Genomic DNA, 27850 nt, shown 5'->3' on the forward strand with positions numbered 1-27850 from the left:
TATGTGTAACCCAGTTCCTAAAATCATCTCAAACAAAAAGAGAAGAAAAATTAAAACATTTAATGTTCATTGTCCTGTTCTTACTGTCCCTGTTAATGAAAGTGAAATGAGATCAAAATATTTATTTAAACATAGAAGGGACGCAGATTATATATGATGTGCTCTGGTCAAACAAGGGTTAAGTTTTCTCAGAGGGTTGATGAGCTCTGATGAGAGCCTATTGTTTTATTCCACTCCTCGCATGTCAGCCAATCGGTGAAGCTCTAGGCAGCTCTTGTCCCTCCTTAGTACCAGCTCCCAAGTTTTCAGTCTCTTGCTTCTACAGCCGAACAGAGCAGACGGACTAAAACTTTTGTTATCGGTAAGCTGGAGAAAGTAACCTCTAACGAGTTAAAAAAAAATACGATCTAAACTGATATTTTTCACAAATTATGTATTTGCACTTGTTGTTGTCAAGGGCAGAGCGAAACCGGAAGGTTTACTGAGCTGTGGCTCCACGTAAATGCTGAGCATCCACTCGACGGCGGTAAGCTAAATGTGGCTAATCAGACACGTGATGTGTGGAGTGTGGGTACAGTTGTTCGGTGTCTCTGAAACGCACTGTTGTTATGCTAGTTAGATCATTAACTAAGTCATTAACATGTGAAAAGCTGTAAATTGTTAAAGCAGCTAAAAATAACTTTGAGAGATAATTGTAAGCAGACTTTATCCTGCTTCCTGTTTAAATTTTGATGTCAATCAGTTGTTTTACAATACTCAGTATTGAACACTTGGAGGTAATTTTTAGTGTATTTCCACTTGTACTAGTAGGCCTATGGTACAAGTGGAATTAAGCACGTCTATTTTAATACTCCTATTTGTGGACTGAGTCCTTGTGTTTACGTGTTATTGAAATTGATTATTTGCACTTTGTTCAATTTCTGATAAGCATTTGCATATTATTCCATTTCTTAAAAGGGGTAATATGCTTATTTATTTGTGATTAGATATATATGTACAGTGAGTTATTTTGATGGATGTAATTAATGTTTACAATGAAAGTGAATCATATGGTGACTATAATTCCTGAATGTTTGCAACCTTGTAGATAATCTTTAATGTTACTGCAGGTTACAAATAAGTATTGAACCTTGATACTGTGAAATTTTGGATATTGATACTTTAACCTTTGAAACTTGATATTTTAATGTTGTACAACATGACTGAGTTGATGATGATTGAATTGATGATAGCTGATCTGAATAGTAGTTACTGCACTGTGACACTACCTTAGGTTAATTTGTGAGAGTCATCCTTAAAGGGTACGTGACATATATTTGGCCATTGTTTATAGGTCAGGTTTTTATATGGGACGAATCCAAAGACCAGGTCAGCAATTCCAGAACCCAGAGTGTTCCAGTGTTCACTGGATGGCGAGCCAACCCAAGATCCTAGGAGACGATATACTAGAGCTGGGCGATATATCGAGTTTTTAAAACATATCGATATATTTTTATACGAGATATAAGATGTGACAATATCCTTTATATCGATATAGTCTATGTTACGTTATAATTATAGTTGTGGAGCCGCAAGTTTGCCTCTCTTTCGTCCACTTTTGTCTCTACGCAACGTTACTCCGTCTCGCCTTCACTGAAGACAACTCCCCCTCCTACCCCATCGCTTCACGTGCAGGCAGCGACAAGACGGACACGGCAAATCTCCGTTAACGAATTACTGCGCATCGCCCCATGCGTGGGGCTGGACGGCGTCAACGTGCTAACGAGCTAAACATGCTAACGAGCTAACCGCGCTAACGAGCTAACAGCGCTAACCCTAAAATCCTTTCATTCTCTCAAAAGTTGATAGCGCGCCTTATGTATGAATTCTGGTTGTGCTTGATGGCCGCGAACCGATTTTATGTGGTACACGGCGCTCAGCAATCTGTTTGAGTGTTTGAATGTTTGAATGTTTGAGTACGACTTTGGTAAGCTACGGAGCTGCACCGCTTGATAGATTGTCGGCGCATTACGGCTACCGAAGAGCTTCGCGGAGTGATACGTACTGTGCATCAACGTAATATTACCGTATTGTGTGTGTATAAGGACCATAAATGGCACCTGTAAGAGACGTGGTTATGAAGCGGATTTCAAACTCCAGGCTATCAGTCACACAGTAAAACTTGGGAACAGAGCAGCTGTGAAATCTGTCTGTCTTTGTTATTACGCTCAGCGTCTTTTAGTTTACATTTTGACTGCACAATTGTGAGCTCTTTGTTTAGCACAAAAACAACCTTGTTTTCTTTTATTTATGGAGCATTATTATTTAATGAATGCTCATAATTTAATTTTGAGTAATTTTTCATGTACATCTGTGCTGTATGTTAATAAAAGTGCCTGTGTGACATCTGGGACACAGCTTTGACTAAGAACTCTCTTTTTGTTCTTACGTTATGGCTTTAAAAAAAAATATCGAGATATATATCTTATATCGCCATCCAGCTAAAAAATATCGAGATATGAATTTTGGGTCATATCGCCCAGCCCTACGATATACATATACACGCACACTCATTTGCACATTGATGGACTACAATCCTCTACTGTACAAGTAGTACGGTAGGACAGACAATCACCCACACACTCCTTGTCGGACGAATTCTATTGGAATACACCTGTTTGTCACGGGCCCCACCGGTACCATTTGGACTTAAAGACTAATTCTTTTACTTGTGTGCACAAATTTTATTTAACTCTATTTTTTTTGCTACTTTGGGGGAAATTTATATACTTGACATTCTGTTAAAACCTGTTGTGATACTGTGTTGTTTACAAATTTATTTTACAAGGCTTAACATCACTAAAGTATTTTTAAAAGCCACACAACTGTGTTTGTCTGGTTTCTCTGCCATTCGTGTGCCAGAGCTCTAAGAGTCGTTCTCAGTCTTCTGATACTAGCCCAAATTACTTAATACCTTAGTAATTATCCATTGGTACTTTATGTAACTCCACGTAAGTGCTACATATGGCTATCATTAACACTATTTTGCCAACTGTCTGGCACACTGTCACATGTGAAAACTGTTTTAGATAATTAGTCCACTTTGCAATCAGCCTAAGCACTATAAACAGGCCACAGGTAAGCTGTCTATGTGGAGTACAATGGAAGGAGCAGTAAGAGTGAGAAGAGTGAGAATCAGAGGAGGCCGAGGGAGAGGATGTGGAGGTGAAGAAGTTGGAGGAAGAGGACGTGGAGGTGAAGAAGCAAGAGGGTTAGAGGAAGTTAGAGGAAGAGGACAAGGAGGAGCAAGAAGAGGACAAGGAGGAGAAAGAGGAAGGGTAAGAAAAGTAAGAAACAGAATAACTGATGACATCAGAGCTACAATAGTGGACCATGTCATCAACCATGGGATGACCCTGAGGGAAGCTGGCCAACGGGTTCAGCCTAAACTGAGCCGCTACACTGTGGCAAGTATCATTAGGACATTTCGAAATGAGAATCGGTAAGGACTTCGTAGCACTGCCATACTCTAATGAGAAACACAACAGTACCATACATGCAAAAATACAGAAATTGTTACTTTACAGAATTGCTAGACGTCCAGATGTTGGGGGCAGAGGCAGAATGTTCACTTCAGAGCAAGAGACCCATATAGTGAACATGGTGATTGCCAATAATGCAATAAGACTGCGCGAAATACAGCAGCGCATAATTGATAATGACACCATCTTTCAAAATATGCGCAGTGCAAGCATTTCTGCACTAAGTCGTGTACTTGCGCGCCACAGAATAAGAATGAAGCAAATTTACAGAGTTCCTTTCGAGAGAAACACAGAACGTGTAAAGCAACTGCGATATGACTATGTGCAGGTAAACTAGTCTCATTGGTTCTGAATTTGGAAGTGCATACTGTAGTACTGTGCATGGGCCCGATGTGTTGCATTTTTTTTTGTCTTGTCCAGAGAGTGATGGAACTAGAAGCAGATGCAATGGGACATGAGCTACTTTTTGTAGATGAGGCCGGTTGTAACCTCAGTAAAACCAGGAGACGTGGCAGGAACATTATTGGACACCGTGCCATCATCAATGTCCCAGGACAACGTGGTGGTAACATAACCATGTGTGCAGCTATAAGCCAAAATGGTGTTGTTCACCATCATGCAACCATAGGCCCATACAACACTGCACACATTATTGCATTCTTGGACACCTTGCATGACATGCTCACTGTTCAGAGACCAGAGCAGACCCGATATGTCATCATATGGGACAATGTTAGTTTCCATGGGGTTGCTTTGGTCCGCAACTGGTTTACAGACCAGCCATCCTTCATGGCACTAAACCTCCCTCCATACTCTCCATTCTTAAATCCCATCGAGGAGTTCTCTGCCTGGCGCTGGAAAGTGTACGACCGTCATCCTCATCAACAGGTAGCCCTTTTACAGGCAATGGAGGAGGCATGTGGAGATATTGACCAGGCATCATGTCAGGCCTGGATACGGCATTCAAGGAGATATTTTCCCCTTGGACTGAAGGATATCGCATGCGATGTGGACGAAATTTTGTGGCCGGACCCAGAAAGACGACATGATGTAGGCTGATTGTCTTTTTTTCCCTTTTTTTTGTGAAATTCCTATTTTGTGTTCTGACTTTGTCTCAGTTTTGATGAGTGTGAATAAACACCAATACTTGAAGTTTGGATCCTTGTATGTTTACATGATACTATGACAAAAGTGTGACCTCAAATTGACATCTATAGACAGAGAAAGCAAAAGCCAGATGTGTTTGGTATTCATACCATCAGTGTGCAGTTGGCGCATTGTGTGCTTAGTAGATGATGGCTTGTGTGTACTGTTTGATACGAAAACACCATTTTTACGAAGGTGTGAAGAGTTAACCCTTTAAGACCTACCATAGAACCAAGTCCACCAGAGCTTATATTATATTTTTACATGGTGTGGTGCCATTTTTGGGAGCATTTCAAGTTGCTATACATCAATACAACCATTATAGTCCAAATTTTAATAATATGTATGCATTAAGTGCATAGAAATTACATAAATTGCAAGAAAGTGCAATAAACTACAAAAAAATTGAAAATCGTTTTTGTTTTTTTAACATATATGTCTAGTTAGAGAAATTTAAGAGGCTTATCCCTCAAAACTGTAAATGCAAAAAAGTTGCACAAAATAGTTTCCCACCACAGGAAATTTATTTTGAGTGTCTTTATAGTTTTATTTTTAAAATACACCAATTTTCATATACTGCAGGAAAAACGAAAATAAATATTATAGTGCAAATTTGCAAAAAAAGCAGTATATGCATCAAAATAAACTATTTCCAGCAGTGCAATTTTAGTTCTAAGCATCCCAGAAACAACACAGAAAGTCATAAAGTCAAACATAACTTTTAAAAACACCAGTATAGGCTCGTGAGACCCTGATGGTAAAAAACTACATTTCCGCGAAAATGACGTCACTTCCGGTTTCGGGCAGGTAATGGCGGACATGCGAAAGTTCGCGCTGACATCTATTCCAACATAGGAAGTGTTACGAACAGCTGATCAGATCGGCAAAGCCTGTTGCTGGAATATTATGTTTTTGTTCCTGCAAGCGTTTTTTATGCAGTTTTTGCAAAGCTATATGTGGAAGGAAACTGTGACCTAGGACAAGCTGAGTGGATAAGATGTAAGTACAACTTCTCCAGTTTCATATGCAAACAAAATTATTGCGCTAGCTTATGTGGTTGCAGTTCTTCCGGGATTTAAAAATTGTTACGCAAAACAGAGCGTGCCCGCTCCGACCGGTTTTAAAGGGTTAATCTAGCTGTGTTCGCTTTTGCAAGAGAACTACAATGTTTTGATAATTGGGTGACAGGTTTTCTTATTTGTGTGTAGAGTTTTGCAAAAATAGCCAATAGTTAAAAAACTGTAATAAAAAAGAACAAACAAAAACATTCCAATGATCACATTGCTACGCAAAATTTGATGAGATTTGGTTACCTTAATGCCAAAAGGATAATTCAGGACACTCATATGTAAGTTGTAGGACTATTTATATGGTTTTACTTGGTACCAGGAAGAAACTGCACAACCACACAGAGCCACAATAATTCTGAGGCTGTCCTTCTAGTATTTGCTTACTTTAAGTCCAATCCAACTTAATTTATAGAGCACTTTGAAAACAACATGGTTGACCAAAGTACTTCCCAAAGAATGATGATAAAAGTTAAAAATAAATACTAAAACATGAATAAAACAGACAATAAAATTAACAAAATAAAGAAGATTAAAAGTGACAAAAAACTGACTAATACGGATTAGAAGCTGACTGGTGCTACACCTAAACTGCCTTGAAGAAAAGGTGTGTTTTTAAAAGTGATTTAAAAATCTCAAGTGTAGGGGTCAGCCTAATATAGACAACTTATACCATAATTCGGGGGCCACAACAGCAAAAGCTCGGTCCCCCCAGTGTTTCAGTCTCCATGTGGGGACAGCTAAGAGCGACTGGTCAGTTAATCTGAGAGAAGTATGTGCTCATGCATGTCCCTGTCTGCAGGCGAGCAGCATTCTCGACCATTTGTAAGCGGGATAGTGAGGCCTGATCAATACCAACAATAATCAAGGCGAGTGGTCACAAATGCATGTAAAACTCTCTCAAAAAGTCAGAAAAAGAGATGAAAGGTTTGACTGACTCAGCTGAAAAAAAGCTGTTTCTCACCACTAGGTGCTTGGTTGTAGGTAGAGAGAAGAAAAAAAAGCAACATACACAGTGCAATGGTGTTCTTTATGCTGGGTGCGTGCAAGAAACCCTTCACAGACTTGTATTCAGAATGTGATTACTGACTCAGCATACCTGCCAATCAAAGCAGCCATCGCTATCATTATACTGCTAACTTAAAAGTAGCCATCTAAATGAACCAAAGTACAAAAAAAAAAAAAAGAACTGTTTACCATAAATTCATTTCATTTGCATGCCCAGTAAATATTATATATATTTTGCAATCAAATCCTGAATATATAGAATGATTGTCTGAATACATGAATATATGGAATGAAACTTGAATACATAGAATGAACTTCTGAATATATAAAATGAAACTAGAAAATATGGAATGAAACTTGAATGCATAAAATGAAACTTGAACGCATAGAATGAAACTTGAATGCATAGAATGAAACTTGAATGCATAGAATGAAACTTGAATGCATATAATGAAACTAGAATATATGCAATGAAACTTGAATATATGGAATGAAACATGAATACAAAGAATGAAACTTGAATATATGGAATGAAACATGAATAAAATGAAACTTGAATATATGGGATGAAACTTGAATATATGGGATGATCTTCTGAATATATGGGATGATCTTCTGAATATATGGAATGATCTTCTGAATATATGGAATGACACTTGACGTCACGGGGGTACTTGTGCCATCTAGTGCTTTCCTTGTTTGTAGCTGCGAGGAGTGCCAGTATGAGCCAGTCCACACGGAATCTTGCGGTTCAAATTCTAAGTAATGAGGAGCTAATTAACACCCTGGCAAATGCATGTTCTGGCCAACCTAATATTAGTACTAGTATACCGCATCGTACTACTGATGAAGAAATTTATTCACTGTTTTATCGTGGAAGACCAAATGCAGTGAACCTCACTGGTCAGATAGCACCTGGTTATCCAGCTAACCTTATGGAGAACGTGCCTTCCACATTACAGGAGTCCCCCACAACGGGTCCCATCTACAATCTTAGACCTTTTACTCGAAAGGGCCCAAGGCAGAAGAGGTAAGAACAGAACTAAATGCATTGAAATTACTAGTGGAAGGTTAGTAATTGCCCATAGGTTTCATTTGCTCAACGAAGCTAAGTAAACAAAAATATTACAAAAAACAAAACAAAAAAACTGTTCAATAGACTGACAGCATGTTGATGTGGAGACTAAACTGTGCACAACAGTTAATTTGTTTAATTGTGGAAACATGCGATTTCACACCCCGTAAGCTTAATCTGCAAACATTTTGTAAAAGCAAAGCACATCATTCAGTTGTTACAATACATTTTTTGGCAATATATAATTTAATGAAACTTTTTTTAAAGCAACAAAATGTATAATTTAAGAGATTTTTTTTAATGTGGTTAAGTTGTTAAGTTTCTTCACCCACCCATCCCACTATCTTCCATCATGTATCCATCAATTAATCCATCCATTCTCTTCCACTTAGCCAATTCAGGATTCCAACAGCCTATACTAGGTACCATGAGGCTAGAGGGTGTTTATTAATGCAAATTGGACATGTGTACAGCATGGTGTTTTTTTGTTTTTTTTTAAATTAAATGTACTTCATTGATCAGAGAAGTGTGAGTATATTACATGCAGAAATGTTTACTTTGCCTTTATCCTCTATTAGGTTTCCAGCACAGCTAAGCAGGTCACATTCTGTGGCTCAGTCTTTCACCAAAGAAGCGATTCTCTTGCCAGACCATCTTACTGCACATGTGCCAAGGCGTAACAAAAACGCTTGGCTTTTTGAAAATGGACATATAAAATATGCACTGGAGTTTAGCTGTGACTGGGACTCAAAGTAATGCAGCCAATAAGGACTGCCTTCCAGCCAGTTGTGGAAGGATGCAGGTAAGCTTTAGATCCTTTTTCATAAAAAGATTTGTTTTTGTTACTTAGATTATTAAAGGTCAACTTTGGGTATTTCCAAAAATGATCTGGAAGCACTGATCAGATGACTGGATTGATATCTTTTAGAGTTAACAAAAATGAAACCTTTTAATGTACTGTATTGTATTGTAGTCTGTTAGCCTTAACAAAACTTTCATATACACTGTTTTCTTCTTCCCTAGGCTACAGATTTTGCTGGCATGCCACACCAAACTAGTTGAGCCATCACTCACTTCCAAACAGACTTTGAATGGAGACCTTCAAAGGTTAAACTACTGTTCTTTGTGTTGTCACAGTTGAAATTTTTAAAGAAGTTACCTCAGCCATTCCCATTGTTAACACACAGTCCATGTCTGTTGATGATGAGGTCATCTGGTGTGTTGCTACCCAAGATGTTTGTACTGTTGAATCTTCCATCTCTGCTGACACCCTCAAAATGTCCACCAATCCTTCTGTCATTGCTACTGATGAGGATAAGCCTTACTCCAGTGGAACATCTGCCACTGTCAGTGACAGCACACCTGGCTTATCAGTGGGTTCTTCTGCCAGTGTTACTGGTGACACACGTGTCTTCTCTAGTAACACCTCCAGTGTGTCCAAAGGACCTACCCAGCCTACAGGTATGTGTTTTGTACATGTTTGTATCTTTTAATCTTTTGAGCTATATTGTGCAAAAGTCATGAGCCACCCCTCCTTTCTTTGTATTTTGCTGGGAAAAAAAGGAAATAAGTGCATTGATTTACTGCAGTCTACAAAATGATGTCTACAAACAGACATGGAAGCACAGTACATTAGGGTAGAACAAAACTTGTAGAATTTTAATGAGCTTAAAATTCAAAATGTGATATGAGCTACTTTAGGCTTCAACACAGCTTGAACTCTCTTAAGCAAGCTTTCCTGATGGTGATGTCTTCTTTTTATTGAATTTCTTTAAGCATGGTTCAGGAAAAGTTTTCCAGGCTTTTTGTTCTGTTCTCTGTCAAGATGATCCCACAAAACTTTAATAATGCTGAGGCCAATAAATAATTTACAAAACATTCTGGCTTTGCAGTACATATCTTGGCCTGTTTGAGGAAGAATACCTGTCAGATGACCCCGACCTCCAAGAAGCCATTTCAACGTCTTTAGACTCAAGTGCAAGTGAAAGGTCAGTACAACAAAAACTTTTACTTGTCATGTTGAAAGGTCAACATATTAACCATTATTTGATATTTGTTGCAGAAAAGGAGTCACCGGCTGTCTAGTTTTGAATTAGTTTGAATAAGCAAACTACAACCTGCAATTTCTGTTGTCCTTTGAAGATTACCAAGGCTATCAAATTAATTATATTTTATTTGATATATGTTTTGGTTTATGTTCACTTTTTTTGAATGGAGGTTGGTTGTCAGTGTTGGATCTTGTTTTTTTCATGTTCTACTTGTATTTATACTATTTATAAATACTAGTGTATTTATGACAAGATAAAAATTTAAACTTATCTTTTTTCCATTATCACAAATATTCTTGATTTGTATCTCTTTTATGATAAATATCAATTACAGTCTTAAGGATGGTACATCATTATTCTGTTGGTGGGTTATTGCCATTGAGACTAGCATATTTCTTTACTGTGTGTGGTTGTGTGTGTGTGTGTGTGTGTGTGTGTGTGTGTGTGTGTGTGTGTGTGTGTGTGTTTCAGTGACGTCCAGAGCTTAGAGAGAATCTTGGAGCAGATTGTTACTTATTGAGTAAATAATGACAGCACTACACACTTCAACATCATAAGGCGAAATGTGTGGGATGGAGCATCCAGAGCCACGGGCACATGGGCAGATCCAATTTTTCACCAGAGAAAAAAATATTTGTGAAGTTTACTGCTGACTATGGAATATCTGAGGGTGCTGTTGACAATGGAGGACCTACTCGGGAGTTCTTCGACTTTGCCTCCGTGAAGTCAAGGACAAGCTTGGCATCTTTGAAGGTCCACCCAATGCTAAAGTTCTTACGTGCAACTCTAAAGGTGCTTATGATTTAATTAATTGTTTCCATTTGATTTATTTTACATCAATACATTATACATCAATTGGTTTGTGATTACATGTACAGGTTTAGTATCTCATACAGTTAACTGAACACATTTTTTTGGCAATGATAGAATTTTTGTACTACCATCTCTGCTTTGATTGAAAGGTTTGAAACAGTACTGCATATTTAGAAATTCTGGCCATTTTTATACATGCTCTCTCATTTTCAAATGTGATTTCAGTTTGACTTCAGTGTATTAACTAGAGATGGACCGATCCGATATTACGTATCGGTATCGGTCTGATACTGACCTAAATTACTGGATCGGAAAAATAAAAAATGTAATCCGATCCATTAAATATCACGAAAGCACCTCACAAAACTTGCAACACGCCGTAACTCACCTCAGAACGTTAGCACGTTGGAGCAGTACGCATCACGTGATAGAGCGGCTGTGGCATGCGGGACCTGTCGGTGGTCTGGATAGCATGTGGAGCTTCGCTAGCAACCCGGCATTTCATCTCCGACAAAGTTATCCCGAGAGAAGTAAAGCAAGTGTGTAAGTCCATCTCTGAATGTTTGTAAAGCATTCCTGCGTTAAGCTTAACAAGCGACTGCCTCTTCTTGCTGCTACTTCAATCATGAAACTGCTTAATGATCAGCTGATCGGCTTTTCTGTCGCGACTCTGTCTCTCTTCTTTGTTTTTGGCCCACTTTGCACCAGAAAGAGGAAACCGGCGGCTGAACAACAGCAACACGTTTAAGCTTGATAAGCTGTTGTTAGAATTTATTTAATCTTACTTTCTACACCAGGATCCTTTTCTACGCAACTGACGGCTGGTAACTGTGCAGGGGCGGATCTAGCAAAGTTTAGCCAGGGGGGCCGATAGGGCATTAACAGGGAAAAGGGGCACAAAGACATACTTTTCTTTCTTATTCTCATTTAAAATCAGAATCAGAATACTTTATTCATCCCGAGGGAAATTAGGGTTACAGCAGGCAGCACGCTAATGGTGCATGCGCACTTACAAAGGAACCTTCTGACCAACTTTACACAAACATCACATTGGGCAGACATGTCAGAAGGTAGGCTGATAGGAAAAAAACAACGAAAATACACTACATGAGGTAAGAGGAGGAGAAAAAAAACTCCACTCAGACTTAGCTCCTAGTGGGAGAACAGTTTGATAACAGAAAAAAAAACAAAAAAAAAAAACACCTCAGCACAAAAGCACATGACTATCAATACACCATAGAAACACAAGACAAGCAACAATTGAATGTCTAGCTTTTAATAAATAATTATCTGAATCTTACACCCAAGTTTTAATCTGATGTAAAATGTATAGAAGTCCATTACTGTATATAGTAACTGTTAAGTCTGATATACCCTAGTAAGCTATAGTACATTTTCCTTTGGGAAGGTACCATCTGTGCAGTCTGCAATTTTGTTGAAGAAAGATGTTGAATCTATTTAATATTTCTTGAAAAATAATTGATTTATGTCCTTTTTTTTCTCCACACTGCATCAAATTAAGGTTGATTACGTCGATTAAGCATCATGAGGTGGAGCGTGAGGGGTGGTTCCCTATTTTTTATTTATTTATTTTTGTTGTTGCTGGGAGTTGGAACCCTATTAGTTAGGTTGCTTAATATTTAAGCTAAGTACTCTTTAAAATACCAGAATAGGGAGGATGGTGTAGGTTTAAGTTTATTAGATTGATCAGTATTGCTGAACTATGAAATATTTGTTTTTTGCATACAGGTATAACAGAATAGCTTTAGTGTAGTTGTTGTTTTAAACTTGAGTATGAACTTATACAAAATGCAGCAAGATATTTTAAAAAAACAGTTTTGTTGATTAAAAAAAAAAACACTATATCGGATTCATATCGGTATCGGCAGATATCCAAATTTATGATATCGGTATCGGACATAAAAAAGTGGTATCGTGCTATCTCTAGTATTAACAAGATAAATAAATAACAGGATAAATAGGAGGATAACTAAATAAATAAATTATTACCAATCCTGTGTACTGAGTACAAATAATAGGCTATTTCTGCATCCATGTACGCTTAATATGTTGTGGTCTCCACTAAATTCTTTTTTGACATTATGGTTTCACTGCAGCTTATGGGGATAGGTTAATTGGATAATCCAAATTGCCACTAGGTGTGAATTTGCGAGTGAATGTGAGTGCGAATGGTTGTCTGTCCCTGTGTGTTGGCCCTGCGACAGACTGGCGACCTGTCCAGGGTGTACCCCGCCTCTCGCCCTATGACAGCTGGGATAGGCTCAAGCGCCCCCCCGCGACCCTGAAAAAAGGATAAGCGGAAGTGAATGGATGAATGGATGGATGGTTTCACTGTATAGACTATATTAGCTTCAGGTGTGCCTTTCAAATTAAAGCTTAATTTTAAAAATATACATGTTTCACTTTTGCTTTAATCTTTTGGTAATTTAATGTATTTGTACACCAGTAGTCTTAGTCAGAATCTCATTTTCATCTTGTATTTTTCTATCTTATAGTTGAAAATGATGTCTCTTTGGAAGCGTTGAGGGAGATTAAAAATGCTCCAAAAGCTCCAACAGCACAAACATAGCACAGAGGTCCAGTTTAGCTGAAGCTACAACCACTTGTGTCACCTGTCAGTCAGAGAGGCCACAAAGAGGCTTCTGGAGGAGGTAAAACAGCTACGCCTCCAAAATGCCGAGAAGGACAGACGGATCATGGATCTCGAGCGGCGGGTGGATGAGCTGGAGCAGTACACCCATACGAACGACGTGGTCATCAGCCGTATTAAAATCGAGCGCGCGGTGGCCGGGAACATCGGGGAGCCCAGCGACAAGGAGACCCGCTCGGTGGAGCAACAGGTGGCGTCCTTCCTCCAAAGCAAGGGAATAGAGATGGACCTGGAGCACATAGAAGCATGTCACTCACTGCCCAGGAGGAGTGACAGACCGCCGGCCGTCGTAATGAGATTTGTCAATCGGAAGAACAAGGTCGCACTGCTGAAACGAGGACGCAAACGAAAGGCACGGACGTTTTCATTAATGAGCATCTGACACGAAAAAACGCAGACATCGCGAGGAAGGCAAGGCAACTGAAGAAGAACGGTAAAATACAACATACATGGGTAACAAACTGTAAGATTTTCATTAAGCTAAACGGGACACCAGAAGAGGCAAAAGTACTGATAGTGAGGAACATGGAGGATCTGGACAAGTATAACTGACACCAATGTATCAATTACACCAGGAAATGACATGGACACGTTGAAATTAATTCTTCAACAGAAAGTAATTGATCTAGATTGTGAATATAAGGAGCATAATATAATAGATCCAGAAATAGATTCTGAAAGTAACTTTCTCTCTATTTTTGTTAAAAATTGTAATTATTTCACTCAGGAACAATATGAAAAAGAAATTAACCTAGACGGGAAGCTCTCATTAATTCACTTTAACAGCAGAAGTATGTACTCTAATTTTGATTTCATTAAGGACTATTTGCAACAATTTTTTCGCCCCTTTAGTGTTATAGCCATCACTGAAACTTGGTTCAATGTCGATAAAGAAATTGATTTATGTTTGAATGGATATGATTTAAAATACATGAATAGATTAAATAAGGCGGGCGGTGGGGTTGCTATATATGTTCATAACTCTATAAAATATAATGTTGTAACAACTATGTCTATGGCTATTGATGGAATTTTGGAATGTTTGACTATTGAGATTATGAATGAAAAAAAAAAAAAGAGAAATGTTATAATAAGTTGCATATATCGGACACCCAGTTCAAGTATTGACACTTTTAATGAATGGATAGAAAAAACGTTCGCTTCGGTGAACCAAAAAATTACTATTTATCTGTGGTGATTTTAATATTGATTTGCTAAATCCAACAAGGTAAAAGCCATTGATGACTTTACTGACACGATGTACAGCTTATCACTATATCCAACAATAACAAAGCCAAGCAGAATAACATCCCATAGCGCCACTATTATTGACAATATTTTTACTAATGTCATGGATTTCCAAATTAATAGTGGCCTGCTTGTCTGTGATATAACTGACCACTTACCAGTTTTTACTTTGTGTGACTGTGATTTAAAAAAAATAGATACCAAGATCATGATAGCAAAGCGAACAATAAATGAAGAAGCAATTCATGCCTTCAATTTCGATTTAGCACAACAAGATTGGAGTTCGGTGTGTGAAGAGTCAGATGAGGACAAGGCTTATGATAATTTTCTAGATATTTTTACTATGTGGTACAATAAACATTGTCCTGTAAACGAACACATGACAAAGAAAAGATAAAAAGTCCTTGGCTCACAAAAGGAATTATTAATGCTTGCAAAAAGAAAAACAATCTGTATAAACAGTTTATCAAAGTAAAAACAAAAGTGGAACAAAGATATAAAGCATATAGAAATAAATTGACTGCTATTATAAGAACGAGCAAACAACTTTATTATAGAAGATTATATGGAAATAAAAATATAAAAGGAACTTGGCATGTGTTAAACAACTTAATTAAACAAGGATCTTCTGGAACATCATATCCTGAATATTTTACTGATGCAAATGGTGAAAATCACAACATGAGTAATATTGTCGATGGGTTCAATAAATTCTTCATAAATGTTGGCCCTGAACTAGCAGCGGACATCCCGTGTCATAAAAATGAAAATATCAGTAATATAAAATCAAATCCCTTTTCACTGTTCCTCTCAGCTACAAATGAGCAAGAACTAATAAATATCACATTAAAATGTAAACGTAAGTCTTCAATGGATTATCAAAACATAAATATGTCTGTAGTTAAACAGGTTATTCTGAATATTGCTAGTCCCTTAACATATATCTGTAATTTATCATTTCAGTCCGGTTGTTTTCAAAAAGTATCATGGTCCCCGTGCCCCGCTGGTCAATCCTCTATTGGGCAATATGTTTGTGGTTTGTTTGCTCTCTCTCTCACTCTCTCTCTCGCCACGGCGATGCTCACTGCGGGCTCCCGCTGCTGGCCCACACACCTGCTCATCACCACACCGGCCGCTGATCCCAGCTGATTACTGCACTACTTAGATGGCGAGTCTGCACTAGTCTTCGCTGGATCGTTGAGCTATCAGTGTCAGTTAGACTTGTGTTTCTGCTAACCTGTACTTTGAGAATTTCTTATAATTATCCTGCTAACCCGACGTTTTGTGTGTAGATCGTTTTTGGAACCCGATGCGGAGAGGAGTGATTGAGGGGGAACGTTTTTGTACAGAAAGTGTGGAACACCCTTCTCCCAACCCTGTTTCCCACGGACCCTGGCGACCCGGACCCGTTTCCCCTGCACGTTGTATATAGCCACTTGGTGTATGTGTTCACTGTAAATAAACGCACTGTCCTTCGCTTAAAGGAAAACCCTGGCCTGCGCCTCTTTCGGAAACCTTATCAAAAAAAAAAAAAAAAATTGCGAAAGTAATACCACTATATAAAAGTAATGACAAACACAGTTTTACCAATTATAGGCCTATTTCTCTACTGCCTCAATTCTCAAAAATTCTAGAGAAACTTTTTAATTCCATCCATCCATCCATTCACTTCCGCTTATCCTTTTCAGGGTCGCGGGGGGCGCTGGAGCCTATCCCAGCTGTCATAGGGCGAGAGGCGGGGTACACCCTGGACAGGTCGCCAGTCTGTTGCAGGGCCAACACACAGGGACAGACAACCAGTCGCACTCACATTCATTCGCACATTCACACCTAGTGACAATTTGGATTATCCAATAAACCTATCCCCACAAGCTGCATGTCTTTGGACGGTGGGAGGAAGCCGGAGTACCTGGAGGGAACCCACGCAAACACGGGGAGAACATGCAAACTCCACACAGAAAGACCCCGGCCTGATGTTGGAATTGAACTCAGGACCTTCTTGCTGTGCGGCAACAGTGCTAACCACCGTGCCACTTTTTAATTCAAGATTAGAAAAATTCCTTGAAAAACATCAGATAATAAATGTTGGTCATTATGGTTTCAGAACGCAAAGAACCACTTCAATAGCGATAATTGTAGAAGAAATTACTGATACACTGGATAAAAATAAATCTCTCTTGCTATCCATCTATCTATCTATCTATCTATCTATATATGGCCCTCCATATGTGTATATGTGTGTTTGTTACTTGTAGTTATTACTGCCTGTTACCTGTGGTAACAGGCAGACCAGGCGTGGCAGAAGCAGTGGCCGAGGTCGGACCAGACGAGGATGAAGACTCGGATGAAGCTGAACCAGGCGACGCTGATGTGACAGCATACCAGCCAGTGGCCAATACTTGTGAAAATATCCTTCCTATACCAGTTCATGCAGTGTACACTACTTTCAAATCAGACACGGATTTTGCAATAAGGAATTCACCAGGATTTGGAAGAGCATGATGTGTTTTCTCAAGGATTGTTGACATGATGAGGATTTGGGTGTTTCTTTTTTCTATTTTGCATATGCATTTTTTATTTTCTTGTTTTTTTGTTAATGTTGTTAACCCCGCATCAGAGTACACCCTGGACAGCAGTCTGTACAGGGTGTACTCTGCCTCTCGTCCCGCAGTAGCTGAATAGGCGCCAGCCCCCCAGCAACCCAGATAAAGATAAGCAGAAGAGAATGGATGGAATAATTTTGTTTCAGTTTATACATGTGAGGCATTTTTTGTTTTTTGATTGTAGTTAATTTTTTTTCCTGCTTATATACAATACAATACAATTTTATTTATATAGCACATTTAAAAACAAGGTCTATGCCAAAGTGCTTCACAGAAACCAAATAAGAGCAATAATAAATACAAGTAAATAAAATAATAAAATAATATAAGTACAAATAGAATATACTAACAGGTGGGAGACATAACTAACCAATAATACCAGGCATAGTACGAGTCGAAAGGCTAAAGGTTAAAACATAAAAACATTAATAAAAGCAAAAAAGATAAGTTATAGTACAGTTAAAAATGCATGGTCTAGGAGGCAGGGAAGGCAAGGCTAAATAAATAAGTTTTTAATCGACATTTAAAAGATTGAATTGAATCAGACGCGCAGATAGCTTGAGGAAGATTATTCCAGAGGTAGGGTGCAACAGAGGCGAATGCGCGGTCACCTCTGGTCTTAAGGCAGGATCTAGGTCGCACCAGGAGCATTTGGCCTGCTGATGTAAGTGCTCTCCTAGGGGTATAAAAGCTGAGGGGATCCTTAAGATAGCTGGGTGCTGTGTTATTTACGATTTTAAAAGTGAGCAATAAAATTTTAAAAACAATCCAATGTTTAATGGGGAGCCAGTGCAGGTTGGAGAGAACTGGAGTAATAGACTCAAACCTACCAGTTCTAGTTAAGACAGCGGTCCCCAACCTTTTTTGCACCACGGACCGGTTTATGCCCGACAATATTTTCACGGACCAGCTTTTAAGGTGTCGCAGATAAATACAACAAAATAAAACTAGTACCGGTAATGAAAAAAAGAAAATTTATTCATAACACACGTGAAAAGACCCAGGAAAACCGAGTAAACGATAACAAAATAACGCTGAAAACCGATAAAAACCCTGAAAACTATACATTTCACACCTGAGCCTCAACTCTCGCGGCCCGGTACCAAACGACTCACGGACCGGTACTGGTCCGAGGCCCGGGGGTTGGGGACCACTGAGTTAAGAGATGCGCAGCAGCGTTTTGAACGAGCTGCAGTTTGTGAACAAGGGCAGAATGGAGACCAGTATGAAGGGAATTACAGTAATCTAATCTTGATATAACAAAGACATGGATATGTTTTTCCAGGTCCTTACGTGGTATGTAGGGCTATGTAGGAAACCAGATTTAACTACAGAGGACACATGTTTGTCCAGCTTGAAGGAACTGTCCAAGACAACACCCAAGTTCCTTGCAGTATCAGAAAGGGAGTCAGCAAAGGGCCCAAATATATCAATTAGTTCAGCCCGCAGGATGGGAGTATCAAAGATTACAATTTCTGTCTTCTTATCATTTAAAATGAGGGAATTGCTCAGTAGCCAGTTTTTAACTTCACTCATATAATCAAAGAAGTGTTGCAACGACGATGTGACATCCTCAGCCAGTTCAAAATAGATTTGAATGTCATCCGCGTAAAAATGAAAGGAAATATTGTATTTATGAAAGATTCGGCCCAAGGGTAACAAGGATAAAGAGAACAGCAAAGGACCCAGCACAGACCCCTGGGGGACACCAGAGGTGACAGGGGCAATGGAGGACAGAAAGGGACCTTTCTGATAGATAGGATTTAAACCAGCTAAGGGCACTGACAGACGCTCAAACCTCATTAAAGAACATTATGGTCCACCAAATCAAAAGCAGAGGACAAATCAAGCAAAACTAAGACCACCTGAGTCAGCAATTGAGAGAAGGTCATTAAAGACTCTCAGTAATGCAGTTTCCGTGCTATGGCGTGGCTTAAACCCAGACTGAAATTTTTCCCCTATATTATTTGCATCCAAATAAGTTTGGAGTTGGGAGTGAACAATCTTCTCTAGAACTTTAGACAGAAATATATGTCATGTTTTGTCTCTGATATGACCCATAGTAACATTAGATTATTTAGCACCCTTGCAGTGAGCAAAATGATATGCCACAATCTCATTATTATATAGAATTCAGTTTTCTCAAATGCTTCCTGTGTTCAACTATTCCACACAATGTGAATTTTCAAATGAGAGGAGCAAAGCTTCATTTCAGTGTCCCATTTGAACATTTATGCTTTACACAGAAATTCGTATTAATATCATTTAATTTTTAGCTTAACTCACAGGTTTAAAAAAATGTTTCTGTTAGGTTTTGGTAAAGTTTTGAAAAGTATTACAGTAACCCTACATACTGAAAGGTGGAAAGACAGTATCTCCAACACTGCCAGCAAAGTTGTCTATAAACGTGACAGACATTGGTTTGGTCAAACCTGGTTATGTTACAGGTTGAAATATGAACATTATATCACACTATATGACATTACAATCTTATCAAATTATTATATGTTATCAACGTATAACATATAACAACAACAACAATAATAATAATAATAATAATAATAATAATAATAATAAACATAACCTGGTTTGCAGGGAGTGTTTTAAGGATTTTGTTTGCATATTTTACTATACTACTTGATAACACAGGCTCATTGTAGATTATTTGGGGGGTTTTTTCCCTTTCCTTTGTTTTTTTAAGCCTAGCCCCATTACTACAGAATATTATTTCCTTCGTCTGGGTGCTGGAAATACACAAGTAAAGTGTTCTGTGTTCCTACTTTTTATGCACTTTGTGTTTTTAAAAAAAGAGTCTAAAGAGTTTAAAATGTATAACATATTTTATTTAATGAACGAATCATAATTCCTGTTTATTAACAGATAAATTAGTACATCATACAATCATATGTAACATATACTGTAACATTTTGTACTATGCCAATTATGGTTTGTCATGAAAGAAAAGTGTAGTCTAAACACTTTATTTGTCTACTTTTATGATTTCAATGGCACAAGTGAATATGAAGATAAAACCAGTCTTTTTACCTTACCTTACCTTTACCTAAATAATAGCCTTTCAGTATCATGATATTTCACAATTTTTAGTGTCTGGCACTCAAATACATTTTTTAATTAACACAAACAAATTTACTAATAACTTAACTGAAGCATGTGGCATGCTGTCAAAAAAACTTCTAATCTGTGATTTCCATCGTCACTCAAGGGGTCGATCTGCCTCACAGCCGTCAACTGCTGGTGATGGTAAGAACGATGTCTGAAGTGCACTTGACTGAGCGGTCTGTGATGCTGAGGAAGCTGCAACATTCCAACAGTCCACAGCTGCAGCAGGGAGTTATTTTCCATTGTCCTTAAGCTGTGATGGTTCCACTGATTTACAAATTCATCCACAGATCTGTTCATTCTTGGAAGATATACATGATGAAGAGCCGTAATATGACATGGGTCAGTGCTATCTAAAATCCCAACGTTTTCCATAAAGAGGAAAAGGTCTTTGAAGTATGCTGACACAACTCTGTTTAGTTCAACCCAAAATCTTTCAATTCTTTGATTTTGCACACTTCATCCAACCATAAAGCTTCCTCTGTTTGGAACTTGATGTTCAATCATAAACCATGCAATATCAATATTCTCACTGCCAGCATCACTCCTGACATGTTGTGGGAGGCCAAAAAGATCAATGGAACTCTGGAAAAGTTGCATAGCAGTTGATGCTCTGCTATATGTGCAGCATCTCATGTAGGTAATGCAGTGACTATCCGGTTGTTCAGTGATGACGCGACGAATCCTACTTCCGGGTCTAAAGTAGTCTGCGTTTAATATGGCTTTTGTGTTGTTAACATGTTTAATGTTATGTATTTTCTTCTATTTGATCTCAAAAAGCTCCTAAAACAGTCAGTGATCACTGTTGACCTCCCTCGGCTTTTATTATCGCTACTCATTTATTTAAGCACAGTTTTTAAAACCTTAGGATGTAACTACAGCCCAGCCCATGCAGCAGTATATGAATAACTAACCTTGTATTGTGGATGGATTATCTCAGTTGTTCTCCTGGCTGAAGTTTGGTCCTATTACAGCATCCTGCCATGCAATTACATTTGTTCCTGACCACCGAGAACACTCACGTTAACTTTTATCGAGTGGAAAAAAAGTTAGCTTGTTTATATTATGCTAACATAGCTGTGTCGCTAGCGGTCACGTAGCACATCATTATATACCAGCTAGCCAAACTTCAGCAACCCTACAAACGTCACTGCTGTTTCGTTTTCTGTCTTCATTTATGTTGGAAGTGATAACAGAGCTGTACGTTCTAATTTGTTTCCAAAACTCCGCAGTCAGGACATGCTATATTGTATTTAGATAGAAGCTAGCGAGCTAACTTCCTGCTAACTTCTAACTCCGTTAAATGTCATAAATTCCGTTTTCATGGATGCCTGGATGTTAAACTCAATTGTTACACCTGGTAGAGCAGAACGCTGATCATTTTATTAAAGATGAAAGACTTAAGACAGTGTTTTAACTCTCAGTAATGCCACAGTGATCATTTGATATATGGACCTGCAGCGGAGTTTAGGCCCAGACACGGCTAGTGACGTCAGACTTAACGACTGGATATGCCTGGAATAAGAAGAAATATATTATTATGATGACACTAGATGTACATTAAAATAAAGGTCTATGACTTTGACATTGTACTTCTGTCATGTAACCTATTTCTGGAGATAAACAATATTTCAACCCAGACATACAACATTGTTTATTAAAACACAAACAAAATATTATATTACTGCCATGCAGGAAGTAATAATTAACATTAATCAAATTTAAAAAGTGAAAAAAGGCATACCACACTTGATTTGAGACAGTGACATTGTAGACCCTCCGCTGAATTGCTCTCCGTCCTCTCAGCTCTTCCCACTGGATCAACTATTCTTAAACGTTCTCGCACTCGCCACCGTTGAAATCTGAAATTGAGCTTCTGCTCGAAGTGTTAGCTCAGTTGACATCTCCATCAGTGATTGATAAATTCCCTCAAGAAGCGTGCGTAATCTTCTCCCAGACACGTTTTGTTGAACATTATTCATGAGCACTAGAAATGTTGCAGTAATGAAAAGGTGACGTAGTATAAATTCCAAATTATTTCTACTATTTGCAGTTTGAACAGCTGTCGCAAAACAGTTGTCAAGCTCTATAAAACTATAGTACTGAAATAGTTCAGCTGATGCCATTTTGTAAAGGCAGAGAATTAAAAAAAACTCATCTCTAAAAAAACTCATCTCTAAACATGAGGTTCATACATTCTATATATTCAGACTTTGATTGTGCATTTCATTATATATATATATATATATTCATTATATATATTCATTATATATATATATATATATATATATATATATATATATATATTCATTATATATATATATATATATATATATATATATATATATATATATATATATATATATATATATATATATATATGTAAAGATGCCCCAGAGACAATCCAGCACATAACAGCAGGGTGCAAGATGCTAGCAGGCAAGGCATACATGGAACGCCATAACCAAGTGGCCGGCATAGTGTACAGGAACATCTGTGCCGAGTATAACCTGGAAGTCCCGAGGTCAAAATGGGAGATGCCCCCAAGGGTGGTGGAGAATGACCGAGCTAAGATCCTGTGGGACTTCCAGATACAGACGGACAAAATGGTGGTGGCTAACCAACCGGACATAGTGGTGGTAGATAAACAGAAGAAGACGGCCGTAGTGATCGATGTAGCGGTTCCGAATGACAGCAATATCAGGAAGAAGGAACACGAGAAGCTGGAGAAATACCAAGGGCTCAGAGAAGAGCTCGAGAGGATGTGGAGGTTGAAGGTAACGGTGGTCCCCGTGGTAATCGGAGCACTAGGTGCGGTGACTCCCAAGCTAGGCGAGTGGCTCCAGCAGATCCCGGGAACAACATCGGAGATCTCTGTCCAGAAGAGCGCAGTCCTGGGAACAGCTAAGACACTGCGCAGGACCCTCAAGCTCCCAGGCCTCTGGTAGAGGACCCGAGCTTGAAGGATAAACCGCCCGCAGGGGCGTGCTGGGTGTTTTTATATATATATATATATATATATATATATATATATGATTTCTCTCAGATTTCATAAGCAGCTTTCAGTCAGATGGTAATGATTATCTGCTTACCTAAGCTGATAGCCAGTGTTTACAACCTTCGCAAAATCCTCAGGGAAATATCTTCAGAGCAGACAGCTGTTGCACCAATTCATAGTTGGCTGTGTCTGTTTTGTTCTTATCAGAACATTATATCTACAATGGTTTCATGACATGTGCAGCTACCCAGTAGGTCAAAATGATACAATTATTGGAAAGTGCATCTGCATTACAGGCTCTCTGCTCTCTCTTTTTGATCTCGGCTTTTCAGTCCCTCTGCCTTTCTCTTTGGCTTTTTTTTGTCGTCGTTTGTTCAGTCTAGTCTCTGAACCTGCTCAATTTATCTAAAACCTTTCATCTTGTAAAGGAGTTACTGGCTTATGTCCTTCCACTTCAAAAGATTCCACTACAACGACTTTGGCCTGGACTCTAAGAAGTTGCTATCTGTAAATATGACAATTCACATTTATAAAGTGCTAGTCATTTAGGACTGCATCAAGTGTTAGCTCAAGGTCACTCATTCCGATATTTGCAGAAATGTGACTTAGGTGGCACAACAGACAAAATAAGAAAAAAACAAGGGATAAAACACTCAAACCTATCTGTAAAGTTTAAAGCATGAAGTGGGCCTGTATGGATGAATCTGTCTAGTTAAACATGCAGATTAAAATGGTAAAAGGAACAAAATGATCTTTTTTATAGCTCTTTGCTAATCTTGTCAGGGTCCCTGGGTCATTGGCCCAGAGTGTTTTGTCTTTACTTTTATAGTCTCCTGTCTGGTGTGCATCATGTTCAGTTTTGCTTGTCCTGTCTCTCCTTCTAGATCGTTTCCAGCTGCGCTTCCCAGGTGTATCCTCTTAGCCACAGTTCCCTCATGTGGTTTGTTCCCTCATTTGCCCTTGTGTGTATTTATGTCTGCGTCTCCCTCTGTCCTACGTCGTGACAGAGAGTTTATTTTGCGTACAAGTCTGCATTTCGGTTCCTCAATCATTCTCCTTTCACATTGTCACATGACAAATCTTACTGATCACTCAAAGCTTTTTCTATCCTCCACCTGTGTTGAAATCTGTGTGGGAGGATACTCTTGTACAGTTACTAAGAAGGCAACAGAAGATTACAATTTTAAAAAAAAAGGTAAATATGAGCATTTTACTGGCTGAGAACATGATGTCATTACACTTAAGATGAAGTATTTCAAGCATCCCCCTGTTTTGATGATTATGGCTTACAGCTCACTCAATGAGAGTTCAGGTACCTTTCATCATTAGAATCTTGCCTAAGATTAATCAAATAAGGAGTCACAATATAGAACTGCCTAACTTTTTAAAAGTATGTTAATTTAAATATTTAAGAAACCTTGGGATCCTTTTTCATGAATAACTGTATCAATGCGACATAACATGGAGGAGATTAGCTCTGCTGGGGTGTTATTGAAGCCCAGGTTTGCTTTGATAGTGGCCTGCACATAAATTATGGGATTTCTTTCAGGGACGCCTCCTGGCCAGACCTTCACAGTACAACACCGTCACCAAACAATTTGATCGAAGTCTTGGCACTGTGGCTAAGTGCTGAGTCCTGCTGGAAAAGGAAATGAGCTTCTCAATAAAGCTTGGCAGCAGATGGATGCGAGAGATGCTCTAAAATCCCTTGGTTGACAGATGTGTTGACTTTGAACTTGATAAAACACAGTGGACTAAGAGCCACCACTGCAAGCATATTACATGGCACCCAAGTCGTCACAGAGTCTATTCTACAATTCTTGATAATCCTTCATGCCTGTTGTCCGTGCACCATCTGCTACCACATTTCCTCTTCCTGTCAATTTCCCATTAATATGCTTCCATATCGCGTGTGGCTCTCTGAGCAGTGACCTTCTGTGGTGTAGCTTCCTTGTCGAGCATGGATGGTCATCATATGGAAATCTGACAAGTCAGTAGTCTTCCCAATGATTCAGGCCTGAATTAGAGATACAGTATATATGTAGTCTAAATTTTCATGTTTGTGGTTTTTCTAATAGACTCAAACTCTGATTCAGTACATTTATTTACAATATAACATCTGTGTCAATGATTAACAGAAGCTCCAAGCAGCGTGATCCAAAACCTCTCAGTCATGAAGAGGCCCCACTTAAACAGATCATTAATCCTCCTCATCAGATTACTCACTCTCAGGTTTACTCAAACCACAAGTCCAGATATCCTGCACAGAAGTGAGCAGAAGGTAAGCTGCTCTCGCTCACAGAAAAGGGAGAAAAATTCCACTGACTCTTCATTGCTAACAATCCAGCATCAAACAGACGGCTTCATCCAGCTTAAGTAGGGGGACAGCTGATCATCGGCTTAGCAACAGGTGAGGTAATCAGCTCAGATGCACAGCAGCTGGAGGAAGACCCTCCTCTAAAATACAGGCTGTGGTTTGTGCACAAACAACACAGATGGATAGAGAGAGAGGGGGGAGCGAGTTGGACTGGAGGGCCATCACATAAATAGTAATTTATTCAAACTCAAAATGAAATATTTGAGATTCTGGGTTTCTGATTCTGATGAGCCATTGTCAAAATTAAAGCATAAAAGGCTTAAAATGTTCCACTTTACACATAATGAATATTGAATACATGTCAGTTTACCTTTCTTTTAATTAAATTATGAAAAAATGAACTTTTTCACAGTTTTCAAATATTTTGAAATGCACTGGTACGTGAACCTTGGAAAGTCTTGGAAAAGGTACACATAGGTACACATAGGTACCTTAAGGTGCAGTAGACGTGGGGGGGATTCCCATAGAGCTGGGAATGCACATAAAGAAGGGAAATAATACCAGTGTCTTAGATGACACCCAACTTTGATGCAAAAGCCACGATTCCCAATGTGCCCAAGTTGACTCGCACACTTATACAGTTTAGCCCAAACCAAATGTTGCGAATGACCATTCAGCTATAATGTGACACAGAGCTTCTCTCATGATCAAAAAGCAGAATGCATGTGTGCTTTAATGGTCCCGTTTCAATCTCAGGCTTAACTGCGGACTGGCAATTATGGCAATTATAAGACATTTAGATGCTGATGTGTAATGGATCTGTGCAGACATCCTATTATATCCATGCCTTTGTCTCATCTATCAGCAGACAGCTGGGAAAGAACTGACTTGTAAATTATGCTTTTTTTTAAAATACCTTTTTTTCTTTTTATTTCTTTTTCCACCTTTTTTGAGAACATAATTATTGTCTTTGTATTTGCTTTGCACATCATGTTTTTCTTTCACTTTAATCAAGATAAAATCTTTTTTGTACAAAGTTCTGAGTTTTTAATCTGCAAACCTTTTCTTCACTGATGTAAAAGTGTGTTGGCTGAGCCATTGTGTTGTCTGCATTGATACCAAAGCAAATGATCCCAATTGATTGACCTTGCACTTTCGTCAATTTGCTATTCGTTTAGAGACCAAAGGTTGGTCTGGGCCTTTGATAATTTGGTTCCTCTTGAAGTAATTATGATTTTTTTTCTCCTTTATTAGCTCCGTGCACTGCTGGTGTCTGATGTGTCCCAGTGATTGATGATGAAATACAGATACCTTAAACAAAGAAAAGTACACCAACTCCCCTGATATCTCTGCATCTTTAGTATGCTGACCATTGTTGATCATACTTGCATTACACAGCCAGAGCATTAATTACAACCAGTGTTGGGACTAACGCGTTATTAAGTATATATATGGCGATGCCCTCGAAAACGTTTGTTTTGCTAGCCCTCTACAAAAACAAATTACTACTAAACACATATGCAGCTCATCTGCAGTCCCGAATTTCTGAGTCCCGAGTACAAAGGAAAGCACCACGACTGCAGTTTCCGTGTTGGGCGTAAAAAGGGCACGTGTCACTGTGACGTAAGCTACAATCATGGCGGCAGTCGAAGATGGTCCGGGCATCGGTTTTCTCTCCTGGAAATATTCACATTATTTCTCCTTTCTGGTGGTAAAAGACAGGAATATTGTCGTGAACTGTACTCTCTGTGGAGGTTCTAAAACTCTTTCGACATCAAAGACTAGCAATTCTAATCTGATGAAACATCTTCAGAAACAGCATGCATCTAACAACTTAGTTGAAAAAGAACCCGAAGGCAACGTCGGTGACTCTAGCTCCGTTGACGCTATTCCAGCAAAACAACGAAAGCTTGATTTCGGACAGCCTGCTGCACAGTCCATTACCCAGCCCCAGCTACACAGGCTGATTGCCAGGTATGTTGTGGAAGACATGAAACCCATCTCAACGGTTGAGTCCCATGCTTTCAGACAACTGATTAGTCATATACCTGTGCGAGGGAGAGCTGGGAAGGCACCATCCAGAAAGACATTTTCCAGTTTCCTAGACCAAGAATATGCCAACATGGAGTCAGAGCTCAAAAATACACTTGACATGGTAGAATACATCTCCACAACAGCAGACATTTGGACTGTGCATAATAAAAGTTTTCTTGGT

This window comes from Astatotilapia calliptera, chromosome 1 (genome assembly GCF_900246225.1).
Source record: "Astatotilapia calliptera chromosome 1, fAstCal1.2, whole genome shotgun sequence".
Lineage (NCBI taxonomy): Eukaryota > Metazoa > Chordata > Actinopteri > Cichliformes > Cichlidae > Astatotilapia > Astatotilapia calliptera.